Source organism: Vicugna pacos, chromosome 15 (genome assembly GCF_048564905.1).
Source record: "Vicugna pacos chromosome 15, VicPac4, whole genome shotgun sequence".
NCBI classification, from domain to species: domain Eukaryota; kingdom Metazoa; phylum Chordata; class Mammalia; order Artiodactyla; family Camelidae; genus Vicugna; species Vicugna pacos.
The window spans coordinates 17,741,911-17,761,494 of NC_133001.1; positions in this window are offsets into that span (position 1 = coordinate 17,741,911).

Below are 19,584 nucleotides of genomic sequence, written 5' to 3' on the forward strand. Positions count from 1 at the left end.
AAAGAAGAAATTAAGATAAAATGAGGTAATATGGGTCCTAATCAATGTGACAGGTTTTTTTATAAGAAGAGAAAATTAGGACAGAGACAGGTGTAGACTGAAGACCATGTGAAGATGTATTCAGACTTCTAGCCTCCAGAATTGTGAAAAGATAAATTTCTCCTATTTAAGCCTCCAATCCCCTATTACCTGTCCCCAGTGATCAGCATGTTAATGAAATGTGCGTTCTCTGAACCCACGTTTTTGATTTTTCTTTTAAGTTAGGGATCCATAAATAACATGTCGAATTAAACTGAGTCATTTGAGAAGTTCACATACATAAAAGTTTCATATTGCTGTGATGTTCTGTAAAGTACTTTACTTCACTCTGCATTATAGTGTTAACATGTTTTGGTAAATATAGAAAACAATCTGTTCATTTTAAGTGCTACATAGTACTCCCTGTATAATTATCCCACCATTCATTTATCTTTTCCCCTACTGAAAGAATTTGAATTATTTCTATGTTTGTACAATAATGAACAGTGCTGCCATGAACATCCTTATAGGCGTTTTCTGAAGCACAGTGTGAGAGCCCTCTAAGCCATATTCCCAGAATAGAAAGTAACTGGATCATAGCATATATGTATTTTCACCTTAACTATTATGTATTTTCAAATTGCTTGTTTAAATAATTATATCAGCTTCTCCTCCCTAGCAGCAGAGTATGAACATTCCCTTTTTCTCATAACCTTATCAACACTTAGTATTGTCAGAATTTGTAATTTTCTCTTAGTCTGATGGGAGTGAATGGTATCTCATGATTGTTTGGAGTATCTTCTTAACAACCATGATCACAATGTCTGGTATTTATTGAGCCCTTGTCAAATACCAGTTGTTTTAGGTCTTATTTAATCTTTACAGTAGGTGTATGAAGTTGGCATAGTCACTATCACCTGCATTTGGCAGATTAGGAAACTGAAGTTTAAAATGATTAAGTAACTTGCTTAAGTCCAGACAACTATCGAGTGATTAAACAAGGATTAGAATGTATCTGATAATCACATACAGTGTTAGTTTGGGTTTCCTCCAAAGCAGACCCTGGGACAAAGGACTTGGATGCAGGTAGTTTATTTAGGAGTTGATCCCAGAAAGCACATGTGAGGTTATAGGAAGAGTCAGACCAGGTTAGGGGAGTCAGTACAGGGTATAGTAATGAGGAGATCATCACTGTGGGGAATTGGGGCTCCTCTGAGGGTTAGTGCGCCTTAGAGTTATCTCACCTAGTTATGGGGAACCTGTGGGTATTCACCCTCTAACTCCCATTGCTCCTTGATTGGGTTTTGGACTGCTCTGCATAAGGACTGACCAGGCTCCCCCAGGCCAGAGAAAGCCTTCAATCAGAGAAGTAGAGAGACATGGGTCCCTGAGAGTATCCACCATGGCTGCAGGGAAACTCAGAGGTGGGCCACCTGGATGGGAAGTGGCATCAACACCCACCCTGCCTCTAGCTACACTGCCACCTGCTAAAGCAGGAGAAATCTCCACACTAGCTTCTCCCTCTCATGACCTTAGGAGAAGCAACTGCATTTTAATCTCTGCATGGTGGGATTGATTTATAATTGATGAGACTTTCCCTACAGAAGTTGATGCACAGTATTACACTTCACCAAAATTGTCTAACTTGCTATGTGTTGGATATTTTCTGTCATGTTTATTCATTCTTGGTTTTAATTACTTTGTATGTGATAACAAGGCTCATCACGCACTTTTGATAAAGTGGAGAAAATGTCAATTTCCTCACTGCTTTCTTGTGAAACACATAAAATAAAACTCATCTCTAACCCTGGAGTAGTTACTATGTATAAGGATGCACTTTACACTCTAAAAAAGCTTCAGTAAAGTCATGGATGTAAAACTGGCCCATGGATAAATTTCTTTCCTTTTCCTTTTCCTTTTCCTTTTCCTTTTCCTTTTCCTTTTCCTTTCTCTTTCTCTTTCTCTTTTTCTTTTTCTTTTTCTTTTTCTTTTTCTTTTCTCTCTTTCTTTCCTTTCTTTCTTTCTTTCTTTCTTTCTTTCTTTCTTTCTTTCTTTCTTTCTTTCTTTCTTTCTTTCTTTCTTTCTTTCTTTCTTTCCTTTTCTTTTCTTTTCTTTTTTCTTTCTTTCTCTCGCTCTTTCTTTTTCTTTCTTTCCTTCCTTCCTTTCTTCCTTTCTTCCTTTCCTCCTTTCCTACCAAAAATCAGAGTGAAAACAAGGCAATGTGTTTAAAAGAACTAAAAACAGTCACTTAGATTTGTATAGTACTTTGGGTCTTCAAAGTATTTTCATGTTACTTCACCAGAACTACCTGGTAAAAAAGTAAACTACCTGTAAGAATGTACTGAGGTCTCATTATTTCCTCTTACAGATATAAAAATAAAAGCTCGAAGTGGTGAAAAGGCTTTGCCAGGGTTACACAGTGAATTGGTGACCATGGTTTAGTTTGAGCTCTGGACTGCTGAAATCCTATGCTTGTTCAACAACATCAGGTTTTAAATATGTAGTTCAAAGACAACCTGCGTCAAAACGGCTAGCTCACTTTTTGAATGGCCAAGTCTTGGGCCGTAGATCAGGGGATAGCTATCTGATACAACTGCCTGGATACCCGTATGCAGAGGTGCAAGACCTTTTGCTGAGCACATGCGTTGACCCTTGGATGTCATGCTGGTCATGATATTCTCACCACCCCAGAGGTGGTCTGGGGAGCATGCAAGCCACCCACGAGCCACTATCCAGGCTCAGGAAGTGTCTTCACATGGCCAGACAGCCCTGCGTTTCACAGCAGAATGTTTCTGTGCCCACCCATAGTGGTCATCATCGTGTGGATGTGAAGAAGCCAGAATTGCTCCAGGAGAAAGAACCTATTTGTGGTCATCCTTTCTTTGCCAATAATATTTTTAAACAAAACAGATTTACCCTCAGACATACAGACAGGCTGATTCATGCAATCTGGATAACCTTCTACTTTTTTGTGTGTGTCTCTTAAAAATTAACAAATGAGTCCCAACAGCATGTCTGCAAATTTAAAGAATGACTTATGACATTGATGAAGTGTCACTTAAGCGAGTTTTAAACACTTCCTGTAAATCTTCTAGTGTTTTAAGAGGCCAAACTATTCAGTTTTATTTTCTCTGCTTATCAAAATGAACTGTGGTTAACATGTTCTTTACAACCTTTTGGGGTAGCCTGAACCGATTTCTGCACCATCAAAATGAACCGGAGATGAGATACTCATCACCCTCCCTTGATTTCCAGGAGTATTGCCAGAGGCCATGGCAGCTGTCCAGTTGGGAGATGATAGGGGTTTAGACATTGATGTGGCAGTGGGGGTGGTCAGAAGGAATTTGATCTATATACATTTTGGAAGTAACGCCAACAGGATTTCCTGATGGATTGAGTGTGAGGCATAAGAGAAAGAGAAGGATCAAGGATGACTCCCAAGTTTTCTCCCTGAGCCACTGAAATGATGAAATTGCAATAAATTGAGATGAAAGAGGCTGTGGATGGTGCAAGTTTTGTGAGTAAGATCAGTTTGGGACATTTTATGTTTGAGACAGCTCCTTGACATCCAGATGGAGATGTCAGGTAAACTCCTGGATATATGAGTCTGGACTTTGGGGGATGAGTCTGGACTGAAGATATAAATTTGGGAATCATCAGTGTATAATTCAAATCTAAAGCTATAGGACCAGAACTCACTGAGAGAGTTGTAGATTGAAGAGAGGAATCAGGACTAAACCCTGGGTTACTTAGTAGAGGTCAGGAAGAAGACCAGTCAGCAATGTTGACTTGCAAGAAACAAACAGGGGGAGGTATGATATTTTGAATGTGGAGGAATAATGGATATCGAGGCAGAAAAAATGACCTCCTGTCAAATTCTGCTAATAATTGACCGCTGGATTTAGTACTATGAAAGTCACATGTGACATTTATAAGAGTAGTCTCTATGGATGAGAGAGACAAACGCCAGCTTGGAATTTGCTGGAGAGATGAGGGAGGAGACGAACTGGTGTCTGCATTAACTTGCTTCCCATGTAGCATCTCACACCATTAACTCCAGAGAGTTGCCTCACCATTATGCTAGTCCAGCATCTTGGGCACATGGTCCTAAGACCACAGATTTAACCAGTTGAATAAAATGCCAACAACCTGCAGAGGACTCAGAATGACCAGTTTTCACAGCCTGACGACTTGTAGCCAGCATCTTGGGCACATGGTCCTAAGACCACAGATTTAACCAGTTGAATAAAATGCCAACAACCTGCAGAGGACTCAGAATGACCAGTTTTCACAGCCTGACGACTTGTAGCCAGCATCCAGAAGTGCTTCCCTCTGTTGTGGGGACGATGATTATAATTGCTCCCAAAATAGCCTATTCGGCACCCAGCACAGTGCCTCATACATAGTAAGTATTTAATAGCTTTTTTGTGGTCTGAATGGATTTGTAAGAGAATGAATGTGCTTGGGTATATTTGGAGCAAATTATCTATGTTTGGTCAATTTTCTTTTTCAAATAAAAGATCTACAAATGATTGCTAGCAAAAATAAATAAATAAAGCCAGAGTGGAAAAAAAAAATCTGTTTGAGACAAACACATTGTGTCCTGAAAGATCTATTCTGTCCTGCCAGCAGTCTCATTGGCTGTGATTTGTATATTAAGAAGATTTTAATTGCTCAGGTAAGTGCCTGCACCTGCTAAGACATTGTGTATTAGAGCACTTTATTCTAATCTTTTACAATACAGGGCACACTTCACCCATAAAATTATTCTCTGCACAATTATCACTCTGTTTTGCTGAGGTAAAGTGCAACTTAACACTTTGGGTTTCACTCATTATTATTAAAATCATGGAAATTAGGATCATTGGGTAAAGCTTGTGCTGTTAACTGCTGAATTGCCCCTGTCCTTTCTGCTCCTCTTTTGCTTGCACCAGTGAGCAGGATTTGAGTGAGTTTGTAGTTATCTGCAAGCATGGTTGGGCTGGATTGTTTTCAACACAAAAGGTGTTATAAACCCCCAGCAGAGCTTTTTCTTCTGGAGCTCAGGGAACATATGAGCTAGCTGGTTTTCTTCTTTATTTAAATTATTTTTTCTAATTAGAAAAGAATTGCAAAAGGAAAATTAAAAATAATTCTGTGTAGAAAGTATTAGAAAATGAAGAAAATACAGGGAAAAAACAATAAAATATTCATAACCAATCATTATTCATGTGATTTTGCTACACTTTGTTCTCATCTATACATAAATAGAATACCTAAAGCACAAACACACACTCTCACACATCCACAGAAGCACCCAGTTTCCAGGTTGGAATATAAGCAAAAGAGTGGTTAACATTTTTCTTTTCCTAAGATAAACTACAGCAGGGGTTGGTAAACTATAGCTTGCAGGCCAGGGCCTGCCTGTTGTCATTAATAAAGTTTTATTGAGCACGGCCATGTCCCTTTGTTTATGTATAGTCTGTGGCTGCTTTCATGCTACAACAGTAGGTGGAGTTGAGTAGTCACAATAGAGACCATATGGCCCACAAAGCCTAAAATGTATACAGAAAAAAGCCTGTTGACCCTGAATTACAGTAGCAACATTTTGTCACACATCTTGCACTGACAACCAGGTGCCTTGTTCTGATGTTAGCAATGTCACTGCAGTGTCACTTCAGTGATTGCATTATCAATTTATTTGATGGCCAGCACTTAGATATTGTGTCCTACTTGTGGTCTGGTTTGACCTAGCTCATCGGTATTACATACCCACTTCATGGTGGTGCCTCATTTCTTCACGCATTTTTATCCCACTTTCATGAGGTTTGGCAGCACCCTGACTGCCTGTGCTTCCAACAGTGGTAATCTAGAGGCGATCCTAGACTCTGCCTTCTCCTTTTCCTAAACACTGGTTATCAAACTGCAGTGTGCCTTAATGTGCACCCCAACAGATCCTGAGTCAGAGGATCTGGGAAGGGGCCTGGGAATCTGTGTTTCAAACAAGCATTCCTTGGTGATTCTGTTGTAGGTGGTTTATGCAACCTCATTTGGAGAATACTGCCTTAGGCCCTTTTTCTTCTCTCCATCTGCCCTACCAAATTTATCTGCTCTCCTTTCCAACCACTAAGGTCTTAGGACTCAGCTAGGAATTGAAAAATCCATTGGGAATTAGAAGGTTAGATGTAGTAGTCTCCAGGCATTACGACTTCCTGAAGACAAAGTCTTAACCTGGAGAAGTAGTTCTGAAAATTTCAAATCAGTAGCATGTCAGTGTAGAAGTCTAGACAAGTGGATCTTTAGATGCCCCTAAAATATGACCATGAAATCTGTACTTGGACCAGCCCTATTGAACACTGACTGTTTAATAGGCGCTCCTTAAATTTTGGAGATATTCTAGATACTAAGCAAACAAAACCAAGCAGTGAGCTGACACATTAGGCAAATCTTCATTGGTTGGAAATAGTTCTATTTATCTTAGTTTCTGTGGTTCACCTTTTCTTTCACTTCATCCATTAGCTATCACCTTTCAGTGACACCATTCGAAACCTCTTTGGACACAGTACAGACTCTGTCCATGTGAATGCTGATTTGTAGTTATAATAACGTTATTTGGATTACTAACAGAGTAACTTTTTATCAAAAGCCTAAATTAATTTCCTGATTGAGAGTTTCATTTCAGTGCATTGACTGCAGGTATTAAAAGAAATGGTTTCTTTTCTCCTCTAACTCATGAGCATGTCTTTAATAGCTGTTATAGATTTGTAAGGACTATAAACCCTCAGGTTACTGCATCATCTCCACAACTGCCCTGTCTTTAGGCAACACAGCCCTGGAAAGCAATCATTTGAACAATTACTATTTTTCGAGAATCTGAGTATACCCAGTACTGGTTTAGGGATAATGGGGAATACAGAAGTATCATAAAGCATAGTTTCAGTTCTAGAATTACTTACAATATGATTAGAGAGAAAGATAATTAGCTAGCTTATAACAGGGGCACCATTCAGGGTGGTAGAGTTAGACCCTTGGTGTTCAGTGTTTTAACGTTTATTTATTCAAATAGTTAAGTATTTATTGAATGCTTACTGTGCGTAGGTACTGTTCTAGTAGTGAACAAGAGAGACAATAACCCTTGCCCTTAGAAAGCTTATATTCTAGTGGAGATGGCAGAAAATAAACCATTGTATGAGAGCTATAAATGCTCAGGAGAACAAGAATAAAGCAGAAAAGAGGGGATCAGAGGATGTGTCTTTAAGGGTTAGGGGAAGGGATGGAGGTTAATTTATTTGTAAGCTACTCTAAAGGCTCAAAAACTAAATCTCCTGAACTTTGAGATCAGTGTTCAATGTGTAGATCCTATCCTTTAATGCTCCTAAATCAGAACCTGAAGGCTGCTGTGTTCTGGAGTTCTCTTCAAGCAGGCAGAAATTCTAATCAAGATAAAACTTTATTTCTTTACAAAACATAGTCTTAAAAGAGAATGTATAACTCAATGACATGAAGACGTTTGGGAATTTATGAATGTAAGTACATATCTGAGTTCTGGCGGAAGTGTCTGGAGGCTTTTCTGGCCAGACTTTTGCATGTTTTGCTCCTTACCGTCTGATCTCAGCTCCTAAGAGAGGTCTCTCCTGATCACCTATCTAAATCACCCCCATCACCACATTACCTTAATTTTGCCACTTAATTTTTTTCATGTCATTTATCACTAATTGATATGTGTATGTATAATGTATATGATAATTGCTATTTTTCTCTATTAGAAAGAAAGCCTCAAGAGCATATGGAATTTGTTTGTTTTGGCCTTGGCACAAAATAAGTTCTCAAATCATATTTGTTGAATGAAAGAAGACTGCCAAGAGTTAGCTAGATCCAACCATAGGCAAGAAAGAGAAAAATCATCCTGACCCTTACCCTTAAAAATGATCTCAACCTAATTTAAGATTCAAGTTGTCCCCTTTCCCCATTCTATTAAAAAGTTATACATTATATTTTTGTTCTTCTGGTGACTACTTTTAAATTTTAATAGGCTTCTTTTACTTAACAAACCTTAAAATGAATATATATTTTTACACTCCTAAAAATGCAAGGATTTTAGCCTTCCAAAGATCTTTTCATGCACATTTGTCTTGTTCATTATGTCTTATATTTTAGTTCCACCTTATTTTTATATCCTTCCAATCATTTTTATAAACATTGATTGATACAGTCAGTGCTTATTTATTACTCACATTTTATGTCTCTTGTTTTTCATCTTAAAGCTTAGTTCTGTATTTAATCCCTTGTTTCTGATGAACATTCTTTAGTAGTTCTGTCAGTATGCTCTCAGTATTTGCCTGAAATAAATTTATTTATCCTTCCATTAGAATGATAGTTTAATTGGGTATAGAATTATAATTTGACAGTTTTTCTCTCTCTCAGCATTTAGAAACTACTGTTCCATTCTTTCTAGCTTTTTTGATCTGGAGAAATCTTTGACACTCTACCTAATAAGAGGTGGGGTCTATATCTCTTCCCCTTGAGTCTTAATGTTTACTGTGACTGTTTGATCAATGAAATATGGTGAAACTGACACCATGCCAATCTGGGCATAAGCCTTGAAAGATTGGCAGTTTTCATGTCTTTCCTCTTGGAATTCTCACTCTCAGGAAGCCAGATTCCATCTAAGAAATTTGATTACCCTGATTCTGTATGCTGTGAGGAAGCCCATGTGAGTCACATGGAAGAAATGCATAGAACCAATCATCTCAAGCCAAGTGACAAACATAGGAGTGAAAAAGCCATCTTAGACATTTAATCCTCTGCTGATGTGGTGTAGAGAAATCCAAGGTCACAGACATATGACCCATCTCATTGTCCCAGTCTTCTCCAACTATTCAAGATACCCAAGCTGAGACCTGAATCACTGTGGGGCAGGGACTAGCTGTCCACACTGTGCTCTGCTCAAATTCCTGACCTATAAAATCATGAGCATAACAGCATGGTTACTGTTATACATCATTAAGTTTGAGGAGATTTGTTACAAATTAATAGATATGTGGAATAACAGTATTTTCTCTTTACAATACTTAGGTCATATTGGGAAATTATACATGTATTAGTGTGAATATTTGTTTTATGTTTATCTTTCCCAAAAGAGTAGATTCTGTGAAAGGAAAAAGAAAATATACTTTGTTTTATGCCTTATTCTCAGAGTATAACCCATAGATTCTCAATAAATATTTGATGAATGAATACATATTTTGAAAAGTTTACATGGCTTAATTTTTTTGTAGTGTTCTTTATTATGAAGTCTTTCTAAAATTTATTTTTCTAATATTGTTTATCTGGGCTTCTGTAGTCCGCTAAGAAAACCAATTAAAATAATAAATGAAAAAAGCTTCAAAAATTCAGTTTAATCTGCAGGTGCAAAATCTGGTTCTTTTTATGTTTCTAAGGCTTAGCTGTACCTTCTATACTGATGATCTCCCTGGACACAGAGGCTGGAAATAGTCAATGAACAAAAAAAAGCTAGACTGAGTAGGTAAGAGCACACATTGAAAAGTTTAGTATTTAAATTTAAAGATTATTTAATCACTTTTATTCTAAAATCTGGGAAACATCAGAATGCCTCCCCCAAATGGGCTCTGGCTCTACTATGTAGGATGTGATGATGTACCCACTTCATGGTTTCCTGACATCTGTTGCTCCATTTCTTCATGGACAGCTGCTGAAAGTCTCATCTGTTTGTTCTCCTTGTCACTTGGTTATTTCTGCTTTCACCCTCCAAAGATATTTAATCCCTTAGTAATGAGAACCTCTTGAAATAGAATTTGGGGGAAACAACTATTTGTTTATTTTTTCAGATTCCACTATGTCCTAGAAAGTAAAGTCAGCTTATACAGATACATAAAATATAATAAGATAAATTTTTAAAGACAGAGAAAGGAGGAAAGGAATGAAGTAAAAGAAGGAAAATAAAAGGCAATAAAGTGGTCCTTATATACTATTCAGAAAATTCAAGCCATAATGACTTTTTTTTTTTGCTTTTGGTGGACCAGCGTTTGTCCCTAAACATGACAAGAAAGGGGAAACTGGTCAGTTACATGGTTCAAAGTGTCCATAATATGAATGTAAAGCAATTGTTCTGAAGTATGGTTTTTCTTGGTTCCCATACCACATAATAATGTTTCCCAGGTTCCTCATAAAGGGGACCCCAAAGGAGGAACAAAAGAGTTTCAGCTGAACTGTACTTTAGACAGCATTTAGGAGAGGCTGTAAGCAGTTGAGGAATTCAGAAGAGAATAGATTGCTTTCATATTTGTATTCCTACTTACTAACAGTGGCAGGCAAATAGTAGAAATATTCCTTACATGTATGCAAAAGAGAAAATTTGTGATTTATTGATCATCTTTAACAGAAAGTTCTCTGGAAGAGGAACTTTCTTTCAAGGACTTGATGTAACATCTGGCACCACTTCCATCACCATTCACACAGGGTTGCTATGGAAAGAGCATCCTGTCTTGAGGGGAGTGATGGATACCACTGAGAGTTAAGCAAATATTAATTGTGTAAAACTGAGAATGCTGTTTTGGGTTTAGATGGCTTGGAGAAAATGTCTATGTAGCTTCTGTAGTCATCACTGAGATCCTGAGAACTTGGGGGTGGACAGTAATAGCTGGTGCTGTGAACTTACATCCCCTCCCTACTATCCAGAGCAGCTGTCAGTCATTTTACTTTATGCCTTTGGTCCTCTAATTCCCTCACCTTGAGCTCTTTTTATTATAATAAAATCTCAGGATTGACCATTTTCCCCCCATTTTTCTGGATTAAATCATAAAATATCTGTCCATATTCAGTCAATATTGAAGCTTACTTTTCCAAGCCATAGTTCTCTTCTCTTTACCAACCTTTCTGTCTACTGAACAATAATTATACTGTGGCCTGAAAGACACAGTATCATTGTGTGGTTTAAAGTCAGAGTAGAAAAGGGGGGGTGGTGCATAACAATGAGGCTATGGTGTTCTTTGCTGTGTTGCAACTGTCCACCTAGGTTATGTGAGAAGGCCCAAAGGTGAAGCCAAGTCACAAAAATAGGTAGCTTTATTATACACTGCTCCACCCTCGGAAGCATATTGCTTCAATTAGAACAATGCTACACATTTTGTGTTGGTAAAGAATGAAGCAGTCTTTCCCTTTATTTTCTTTGGTCAGCATTTTCTTTACTTGGAAAAGCAGCCCCTGTGTGAAAAAGCAGGAAACAAAGCACCCTCATTTGGACTTCACTTTTACCCCTGCCAGTGAAACATCAAAATATTGCAGGGGGCAGGACTTCTGAGATGGCATTTTCCACCTCCCCCAATCCAGTCATCTGGCCATTGAAATGGAGACGCTAGTTGATTTTCTCCCTGCCTTGTTTTTTTTTTTTTAAACCTCAGAATATGCTTTTTAAAGGGCTGGCTAACATTTCTTTGCCAAGACAGAACACCTGTACAATAAAAGGGAAAGAGAGCTAGGGAGTACAGAACTTTGCTGCTGCTCCATTGACTGGGCTGTGTTGCAGATACTGAGAAAGTCCACCGAGCCCACTGTGGCTGTCAGAAGGGAAGGCATACATGGTAATCCTCCAGTGAGCAGAGTGTTAAGGGGGCCATCAGACTAGACTGTGTTTGGGGAAACTCACAGACTTTAGGCATCATGGTGACAGACCCACAACACATATGCAGCCCTTGCCCAGTGGAATTGGTTGCCATCCAAAACAGTTATATCTGGCAAGTCCTGAAAGTGGAATTTTGTGTATGTGGGTACCGGGCTGTAGGGCAGGAAATGGCTTGGAGGAGGCTGGATGCAATAATCATTCTCTCTTGCTTTTATGAGCAGTTACCTCCAAGTTGGCTGTCCTTGTGCACACAGAGGGGAGGTCAAACGGCGAGGGCAGCTAATGTTTCTGTAGACCAGCCACACAGCTTTGGCCAGGTGGTCCCCTCTGCACTGAATTGATTTTCAAAAAGTTATATTGCTTTGTGAAACTGGAATCTGAAGAGAATGAGAAGAGTGAGAGAAAGATGTAGTGGCCGAGTTCATCGTCTTGCTTGGCCTACATTTGATGGGAAATTGTACCTATAGGAGGAACAGCTAAGAAAAGGCAGGCTTCAGGTAATCAGGACTACATGGGTGTTCCACAAGCCATCTAGTATAAAAGAAAGGGAACTGCTCTGACATTGGACTGAAATAGGAGTTTAAACCAGTGGCTCTGTCACTTTCTAGCTGTATCACCTTGGGCAAGTTACTGAGCCTTTCTGAACCTCTGTGTTCTCATATATAAACTGGGATACTGGAGAGTATTGTTGGCAGAATCAAACAAAAGATCCTGTTTATATTTAAGTGCCTAACTTAGTCCTTGGCACTACTGCCATCCTCCTTGCTGCATTATCTTTCTCATTATGGTTACTTGTTTTGTCCTCTAGGCACATGGTCTTAAAACATTATTATTGTGATCTAATATCACTGAGAACACTTACATGTCAGTGATCAACGTAGTTGTAAAGCAAGAATAATGCCTTTCCTTTTTTGAATTTAGAACTTACATTTTTTTTCAAATAGGCAAGAGAAATTATGTTTTGATTTATTCAGTACTTTGTTTAGTTAAGAGTTACTCAAAACAAATAAAGGCTGTATATGACAAACCTGCAGCCAGCATTAATACTCAACAGTGAAAAACTCAAAAGCTTCCCACTGAAATCTGGGACAAGACAAGGCTGCCCACTGTCACCACTCCTATTCAACATAGTCTTGGAAGTCCTAGCCACAGCAATCAGGCAAGAGAGAGAAATAAAAGGGATCCAAATTGGAGAAGAAAAGGTAAAAGTGTCACTGTATACACATGACATGATACTATATATAGAAAACCCTAAAAGGTCCACACAAAAACTACTAGAAATAATCAAAGAATTCAGCAGTGTAGCAGGTTACAAGATTAATGTTCAAAAATCTGTTGCATTTCTTTACACTAATGATGAATCAACAGAAAAAAAAAGTAAAGAAACAATCCCCTTTAAAATAGCACCCTAAGTAATAAAATACCTAGGAATAAATCTAACCAAGGAGGTGAAAGACTTATACACGGAAAACTATAAAACACTGATTAAGGAAATAAAAGAAGACTTAAAAAAAATGGAACGATATCCCATGCTCCTGGATTGGAAGAATCAATATTGTTAAAATGGTCATACTGCCCAAGGCAATCTACAGACTTAATGCAATCCCTATCAAATTACCCAGGACATATTTCACAGAACTAGAACAAATCATAATAAAATTTATATGGAACCATCAAAGACCTAGAGTTGCCAAAGCATTATTGAACAAAAAGAAAGAGGCTAGAGGAACAACTCTCCCAGACTTCAGACACTACTACAGAGCTACAATCATCAAGACAGCATGGTATTGGTACAAAAACAGACATATGGAGCAATGGAACAGAATAGAGAGCCCAGAAATGAGTACACAAACTTTTGGTCAACTAATCTTCAACAAAGGAGGCAAGAATATACAATGGAATAAAGACAGTCTCTTCAGCAAATGGTATTGGGAAAACTGGACAGCAGCATGTAAATCAGTGAAGCTAGAACACTCCCTTACACCATACACAAAAATAAACTCAAAATGGATCAAAGACTTAAACATAAGACAAGATACAATAAACTTCCTAGAAGAAAATATAGGCAAAACATTATCTGACATACATCTCAAAAATGTTCTTCTAGGGCATTCTACCCAAGCAATAGAAATAAAATCAAGAATAAACAAATGGGACCTAATGAAAATTACAAGCTTCGGCACAGCAAAGGAAACCACAAGTAAAACAAAAAGACAACCTACGGGATGGGAGAGAATTTTTGCAAATGAAATCGACAAAGGCTTGATCTCCAGAATATATAAGCAGCTCATACGACTTAATAAGAAAAAAAAACAAACAACCCAATCAAAAAATGGGCAGAGACCTAAACAAGCAATTCTCCAAGGAAGAAATACAAATGATCAATAGGCACATGAAAAAATGCTCAATATCACTAATTATCAAAGAAATGCAAATCAAAACTACAATGAGGTATTACCTCACACCAGTCAGAATGGCCATCATTCAAAAATCCACAAATGACAAATGCTGGAGAGGCTGAGGAGAAAGGGGAACCCTGCTACACTGCTGGTGGGAATGTAGTTTGGTGCAGCCACTGTGGAAAACAGTATGGAGATTCTTCAAAAGACTAGGAATAGACTTACCATATGACCCAGTCATCCTGCTCCTGGGCATCTATCCAGAAGGAACCCTACTTCAAAAAGATACCTGCACCCCAATGTTCATAGCAGTACTATTTACAATAGCCAAGTCATGGAAACAGCCTAAATGTCCATCAAGAGATGACTGGATAAAGAAGATGTGGTATATTTATACAACAGAATACTATTCAGCCATAAAAATGACAACATAACGCCATTTGCAGCAACATGGATGTCTCTGGAGAAGGTCATTCTAAGTGAAGTAAGCCAGAAAGAGAAAGAAAAATACCATATGAGATTGCTTGTTTGTGGAATCTAAAAAAAAAAAAAAAGGATAAATACAAAACAGAAACAGACTCATAGACAATAGACATAGAATACAAACTTGTGGTTGCCAAGGGGGAGGAGGGTGGGAAAGGATAGACTGGGAGTGCAAAATTTGTACATACTGACAGGCATATGTAGAATAGATAAACAAGATTGTACTGTGTAGCACAGGGAAATATATACAAGATCTTGTGGTAGCTCACAGTGGAAAAAAAATGTGACAATGAATATGTATGTTCATGTATAACTGAAAACTTGTGCTCTACACTTGAATTTGACACAACATTGTAAAATGACTATAACTCAATAAAAAAAAGTTTAAAGAAAAAAAAGAGTTACTCAAAATAGTAGCTTAATTTGCAGATGTTTTCTTTAGGGAGTGTTTTTCACAAGATCCAGCCTCTCAAAGTGCTAGCAATGTGGCATTTAGTAAGTCATGTCTCTTCATTTTCTTCATTTATGAAATAATGCATGTGGTCCTTCCAATTCTCACCCACTATGCAGAACTCATTTGAGCCACATAAAATCCCAAAGAGTTTCTTAAGGTAGAGATTGCTTCCCTTATTTTACATACTAGCCAAAATATTCAAAGAATTTAGTTACATGGTCTGTCCAAGGTCACTACTCATAAGTAGAGAAGCTAGGGCTTGAACCAAGAACTTCCAGTCCTAAGGAGAGCATTCTGCTCAGTGATCACATGAAAATGATAACAATGTCTTAAATAATGAGGACACATTAAAGCTTATTAACTGTACTGTTTCACTGGTTTCACAGGCACTTCAGAATTTTTATAGTTCTTTGTGGTTATCCGTATAATAGCATTTGTTACTATTAAAAATCAATGATCACCATTCAGTCATGTAGTCTGCTTTCAAAAGTTTGAAGAGATTGGGCAGAACCTGTATTGACCCTTTAATATTCTCAGAATATCACCACTTTCCACTGAGTAAATAATTATTTTTTATGTCAAATGAGACTTATTCCCTTAGATGTTATTATCTCCTTCTCATACAGTGTTTAAAAAGGCTGGCAGTTTGACTTTTATTGTTAATTTTATTCAAAGATGATGACGGTATTGATAATAATATTAGTAGATAACATTTGGTGAGCTCTTACTTAAAAGTGTCAGGCTCTTTGCTTAGTACTTCATACAGATTTTGCCATTTAATCCTCTCAGTTAGACTTATGGAGTTATCACATCTCTTATCCTCATTTTACAGTTAAGGAAACTGAGACATAAAGAGGTTAAATGCTTGGGTCACAGACCTAGAAAGCATTAGCACCAGAAATTGAACTCAGATCATTTATTCTTATATATCATTCAGAGGTAGGTTGGCTTGTATCTTTAAAATACTGTTGAGCTGAAGCCTTATAATTAATCCATTCAGTCAATATTTGTCCAGGACCCACTATGCATCAGGCATAGTGTGGGGGTTAGAGAGACAATAGTGAACAAAGTAGGTGGTGTGGTATGTGGATGAGAAATAGGAATAGTCCCAGGTGGGAAGGATGGCAGGTTGAATTATTCAGTTGCTTCCACAGCCAGTCTGTTTCTATCTCAAAAAAAAAAAAAAAAAGAAAAACCAAAAAAACGTTCTTCCGAGTGCTCAGGACTTGACTTTCTCCTGGTATAACAACTCATTCTGCTAGACTGTTTGGGTCTTTAGAATCTTGAGGTTAAAAGTCTTGCTACTATGGACTAAACAAGTCACCTCATCTCCAGGTCCATTCTTGGGATTGAAATAGGACGTTTGACACTGTCTTGTTGACTTAACCACTCTGATCCTGAGGACATCAAGAGCCCACCATTGTGAGTAAGCACATTCAAATCAGAATTTTGTCAGCAATGATTGAATTTTGTTGGGAAAGAGTTTTAGGAAACCCATTCCATCCAGCAAATTTAATTCACTGATCAATGTTCTGTAAGACCCAGCTAAAACATTTCAGTTCTTTCCATTCTGATCTTCATGTTATTGAAATTATTTTCATCAAAAGCAATTCTTTTTCCATTTAAGTTTAACAGTGAAGATTTGATTCATTGATCAGTTTTTTGTCCATAACAAGTTAAATATATTCTAATGGATCTTCTTTTATGAGCATTATTTCTGTTAAGCTCATTTTTCTAAGGTTTGACTTTGCATATTTCATGAAGGATTGACTTTTATATCAAAATCTGTTGTTTTTTAAAGATTTAGGTGCGCATTTTTGGCTGTTATGTTTTACATTATGCTGATTGTTTTTTCTCATGATATTCATTATAATCATATTTTGTATTTATTTATTCATAGCTCATTCATGAAAAAGATATGACTGTATATTTTGAAATGTTGAGATGGAAAGGGAAGGAGAATAACTCAGGCCAGGAGGAGACTGGGGGACGGTGACAAAAGACTGGAGAAGCAAAGTGAAAGGCAGTGGGGACAAGAGGAAAAGATGGAAAGGGTATTAGAAGAGGAAGAAAACAGGAGAAAAGAAGCAGTAGGTTTGGGGGAGGAAGTCAAAACAATCTTATTTTCAAAACAGAGGAATCGGAACAATTGGACTGTAAGCAGTGAGGTCTGAATAACCTGTACCACTTAAACTTAATTGACTGTGTTAATTGAAACTCTTAAAGTCTGTTGAGTGGAACTTTGTCACTTCAAACAGTGGTGACCCTTTTGAGCTTTTCTCTTTGCATATCTGCCAGGCTTTCTTGTACCTGGACAGAGTATCTTATTTTCTTACTTTCTCCTTCTCATAGTAACCGGGTAACCTCCTATTTGTTTCCTGGCCCACGTTGCTAATATTGTGTATAGAGCTATGGGCAGAAATTTGGTCAGTAAAATCATGTTTGGATGAGCTAGTAGTTAATTTTGAAAAAAATGCAGTGGCGCCTGGAATAGTTGTGCTCTTCTGGAGAGAACACTTTCTGAGGAGGCAGGGGACTTGCTCTCTCCACAGAACTTCTCCTGAGTCCCTGTTAGGACCCCCACTGAAGCGGACCTGAATGATTTTCAGAATGGTATCAGTAAACCCACCTCAAGGCTATAGAATTAACTGGGGCTGTCAAGATCACGTGCCAAAGCTGGTGACTAGAAACCGAAGCCTGCTCTTGTTTGGATGAAATACTGTTCCTCTACAACTGCTGCCACCAAGATACTCCTCAAAACAGTCTCCATACTCTTCTTCATAATCTTATTCCCCTTTGTTACTAAATATTTATTTCTGTACTTGCTGGTTTAGTGTTTTCCCCTGAATAGAGACCATAAACTCCCCAAAGGAAGGAACCAGGTCTGTTTTGTTCACCACTCTGTGTCTGTGTTTAATGTAATCCCTGGCACATAGTAGGTGCTAAATTCACATTTGTTAAAACAAACAAACAAAAAACAGTGAATGGATATCTAAAACAAAGGACAGAACAAAGTGTTTGAACTTGGTGTGAACCAGAGTTACCTTGAAGACTTTTCTCCTGGCTCCCTTTATGTTGATATGGAAAAGAGAGGGGATAAATGGGGGGAAACATGGAGAAGGGTCCTTTTTACTTATTCCTCTGCTTCCTGTGCCTTGTCACTGGTTTTCCCACTCTGTCTCCCTGGTAACATTCCATGGCTGCATCCAAAGTTGGCTCTTCTCACTTTCCTGAATAATGGAACTGGCTTGAATAGGTTCTCAACCCAAGCTCATCCAAGGGAAGCTGGTAGAAGTGAAAAACTCCAGGGTCCAGACTTGCCTCATGAGAACAGACTGAGAAGAAAAAAGACCTTTAGAGAACTGAGCATAACAACTTTTGACATGAGGAAGGGCAGGTCACATAAAATCAGGAGTTTATCATTATTTGAATCTTGCAATCTTTCACATGTTTGGAGGACACTGACCCCCCAGAGCACAAAGAATGAAATTGCTTCTAAATGATGGCTCTAATGATAACAAAACCATAAATTGATCCACTTAAGTTTATGGAGCAGATATGTAAAAGGACTGTCCTTGCCCATCTCTCTGCCCTGATTTTCTCCCTCTCTTCCCTTCATTCTCTATACTCCAGCAACACAACCATCTTTTTGTTCTTTGGACAAATCAGTCTTGCTCTTGCCTCTGGGCCTTTGTGTATTCTGTTCCCTCTGCCTAGAACTTAAGACTCTTCCTTAAGTTCTTCACGTGACTGGTTTCTGTCCATCATTCAGTTCTCTGCTTCAATGTCACTTTCTCATCTATCACCACCCTATCTAAACTACTCCCCAACATAAACCTATTTTTGTCTTTTTTCGTAACAGTTATTATTTCTGTCTGTGATTATCTTATTGCTTTATCCAGTCTTTGATTCATTCATTTTTTGTCTTTCTCCCTACAGTGTAAAGTTTGTAAGAGTATAAATGTTGTCTGTTTTGTTTGTTGTGATATTCCTAGTCTCTAGATTATTACCTGGTACATGGGATCCATTTAATGCATTCTTGTCAAATGAGTGAATGGCTGAATGAATGGATGAGATGAGGAGAATCTGGGAACTTGAGCACATACAAGATTCTATAGTCTTTGAGGGCTACATTAGGGAGTTTGGATTTTATTCTAGTGCAGTGTTTTAGTCTAGATTCTGTGTTGCCAACAGTGGAATCCACTCATGCTAGTGTAGGCAGAAAAGGAATGTATTAAAAAGATACTACATAGCTCTTAGTCAGCACTGCCCCTAGGTTGTATGGGACCCAGGCAAATATTTTGTTTCAAGTGATGCATGACAATTAAAAGAAAGTGATAAATCTAATCTATGAACACTTACCTGTTTAGATGACAATGTAGGACTTGTTGGGTAAATGCAATTTTTTCTGTGATTTTTTTTTAACCACATAAGGGGCTATTGGAATAGGATAATAGCCCATCTAATCCAGACAACTGGCTGGTTTAATTAGATGTGTTCATACATTTCCATATTCTGTATAAATAAGATACAGGATATCAAACATATGCTTGATTATGAGGTCATTCATTATTTTGTATGTTTTATTTTTCTTAGTTCATTTTTGTCAT